The sequence below is a fragment of the Physeter macrocephalus genome, chromosome 9 (assembly GCF_002837175.3).
Source record: "Physeter macrocephalus isolate SW-GA chromosome 9, ASM283717v5, whole genome shotgun sequence".
NCBI lineage: Eukaryota > Metazoa > Chordata > Mammalia > Artiodactyla > Physeteridae > Physeter > Physeter macrocephalus.
Genome location: NC_041222.1, coordinates 55,536,007 through 55,539,255, shown reverse-complemented (window position 1 = coordinate 55,539,255; position 3,249 = coordinate 55,536,007). Strand labels below are relative to the sequence as shown.

General features: G+C 41.5%; 1 long non-coding RNA gene across 2 annotated transcripts in view; it reads left to right on the top strand.

The window, feature by feature from the left end:
• Positions 1–2,852, top strand: part of LOC114486881 (uncharacterized) — a 27,160-nt gene extending 24,308 nt beyond the window's left edge. For both annotated transcript variants that reach the window (XR_003681271.1, XR_008618246.1), the window contains 2 exons: positions 861–971; positions 2,783–2,852. This is a non-coding gene — a long non-coding RNA (uncharacterized lncRNA). The remainder of the gene's footprint in view (positions 1–860; positions 972–2,782) is intronic.
• Positions 2,853–3,249: the final 397 nt, after the last annotated feature.

Genomic DNA, 3,249 nt, shown 5'->3' with positions numbered 1-3,249 from the left:
ATTCTTTGTCTCTGTTTATTTTTTTTTCTTTTGCCTACCCAGGTACGTGGGGGGTTTCTTGCCTTTTGTGAGGTCTGAGGTCTTCTGCCAGCGTTCGGTGGGTGTTCTATAGGAGAAATTCCACGTGTAGCTGTATTTCTGATGTATCTGTGAGGAGGAAGGTGATCTCCGCGTCTTACTCTTCCGCCATCTTGCCTCCATCTCTCTATTTACTCATTTTCATGAAGGATAAGAAGGCTTGTATAACTTGACACTGAGAATAGAAAGAGTTATTTAAAAATTATTGCTCTAGTTCATTGCTTAAAAAGTTCCTCATCTATGTCATTTAATAACAATAATAACCACAATGAAATAATAACATTGTTGTGGTCCTAAAACACTGTGTGCTAGATACTGTTATAGGCACCTCACATATACTAACTTATTTAACTCTTATGACAGTGTTATGAGATTGGTATTATTATTATTATCCCCATTTTATTGAGGAGGAAACTGAGTCACAGGAAGGAGGAGTAACAGAGTCACATAGAGAGGAGGTGGTAGAGTCAGGACAGAGTCTTGTCATGTGCTCTTCCCGCTAAACGAATCCTCTCTATAATCTTTTTTTTTTTTTTTTTTACATCTTTATTGGAGTATAATTGCTTTACAATGTTGTGTTAGTTTCTGCGGTACAACAGAATGAATCAGCTATATGTATACATATATCCCCTCCCTCTTGCGTCTCCCTCCCACCCTCCCTATCCCACCCCTCTAGGTGGTCACAGAGTACCAAGCTGAGCTCCCGGTCCTATACAGCAGCTTCCCACTACCTATTTTACACATGGTAGTTTATATCTGTCAATGCTACTCTTTATCTCTAGGCTGAAATCCTCCTTCAACTTCTTATCGGGCTGCAGACCGTCTCTTCCCGAAGAGCCCACCAGATCATCAAATTCAGCATGTTCCAGATGGAACGGAGGATCTGCTGCCAGGTACCTGCTGCCTCCACCCTTAACTTTGATTGTCTAACTTACCTTCCCAGTTGTGATAAAGATGCTGTCAGGCTCCGCTCTTCCTTCCCCATTAGTGCTTGCCTCGCTCACACTTGGTCCCAGCCAATTCCCACAATCTACCTATGAGACACCTTTAGCATCTCTTTCCTCTTCCCTATCCCCAGGTTCCATTCTCTCCGAGGCATTGCTTATCTTTAACCTGGACTTTTGAAATTGACCTTGAGTGGTTCTTCCTATCTCCGTTCTTTCTTCTCCAATGAATCCTACACACTAGTCGCAATGAAACTTACTAAAACATACTTCAAATCATTCCTGCTAAGAAAATCCTAGTAGCTTGCCTATAAAATGAATAGTAAGCTCCTAAACTTTCCACTGTAGGTTGTTCATATGATAACCTCAACCTTGTTTCATTCCTTATTGCCATTTCATCCTTCTGTCTCTGCCTATCCGTTTTTGCTTGTGAAATGTTCTTTAATTTTATTTTGTTATGTCTGATCCACCATCCCAATACCAACCCATTGCTTCCAACTCACTATTGTGTCTCTCCCACGTTCTAGATGAGATGTCCACTTGTTTGGCCGAATCTTCTTTCCTGATTTTTCATGTCTCTCCCTTTCTCTTCATCCCCTTCGCTAAATCTTGGTTCAAGAATTCTTGCTTAGGCTAGAAAAATGTTTCCTAACTAATCTACCTAATCTCCTCCATTAAACCCACTCAGCATTATCACATCAGGGTAACAGTATCAAAACACACACTTTCACCTTGTCAATTTCCTGTCCAAAAGTTAGAAGGGCATCCTATTTACTACATATCAAACTCCAAAGAGGCCACCATATGACACAACTACAGGCCACCATATGACACAACTACAGGGAGCCCCATTCAGGTTTTATTCTACTGGAGTCTTCAGACTTCTTAGTTTAGCATTAAGCAGTATTTTGAGAACCAGTAATAGAAATGTTATTATATTACAACCTGCCCCTCTACTCTCCCGGTCCCCGCAAGGCATACACCATCACCAAGAAAAAATGGGCCATTACCTTCAGGTATGTTGGGGAAGCATTGAGTCAAATAGGTACTCTTTCCTGGAGGACGTTCAGATGTCTTCCATATGCTAATATGTATTATGAATCTCCAAAAAGAATGTCTATGGACAAGAGTTGTTTTTGTTTTCCTCAATCACTCTTTGGTATTTCCCAGGACACCAGAGTTCTCCAACCTAGAGTTTAGGAAAACCTGCCCTCCACATTCTCTGCTCCTGTCGTTGCCCCAGGTCAGAGGCCACCTCAGAACTGCCTTCCCGACCATCTTAGTGGACGTTGCCATCCCTCCTCTATGCCGTCCTCCTGTTTTATTTTCTTCATAATACTTGTCACAATTTGATGTGATGATGCTTATTGCTTGTTACTTATTTTTTGTTGTTTTTTCCTCTAGGATGTAAGATTCAAGGGAACCAGCATTCTGTCTTGTCTGTTACTATCTTCTCCACGTGGGATAGTACCTGATATACTTAATGCGGGGTTTATTTTGAAGGGAATATATGTTCCAACCAAAAGCCTTGCTTGTGTCCATCTCCTTGTTTCTCTCCCTACCTAACTGAATTTAGGCTTATGTTACACGGTTGAAATAAAAGTTTCCTCCTCTCCGAGGTTTTCCCTGATAGCCTGACTCATCCCAAGTAATAGCTCTTCTATTGAACTTCTGTAATTTTAGTATTTGAATAAGTCAATTTAGTTTGAACAGTTAATATTTTTTTACATAGAAATGCTACCTTATTCCCCCAACTATAGGGTATTTGCCTTGTGGCCAGGATTGGTGTCATACGTTGGATATCTCCGAAATAACCAATACATGGCTTCTCAGGTAAGCAATAAATATCTGTTACTTGATTAAGTAGATATTCCCATTCTGTTCCCTTGAAGGATGCAGTGCCATGCTCGTATGTGGATTGGCTGGGAGGGCTCCATCCTAGCAGGCAGTATATCCCCTGCTGGCAAGGAGGTAGAGAGAGGGTTTCTACAGCAGGAGAATCTTAGGGACTTGCTTTGGGTTCTCCTATATGTGTGCTTTCTGGCATTTCCATGTGTTTGGTAAGTCTTCCTTGCCAGTAGCTACGTGGAACAGAAGAGGGGGAAAATCTCCCTTCTGGCCTACAGAAAAGGAATTGACAGAGTATGATCAGTCATAGAGAGGGGGAACATGGACCTTGCAGGGAAGCAAAGGAAAATGTACCTCTTTTCAGTTTGCAGAAATGTAG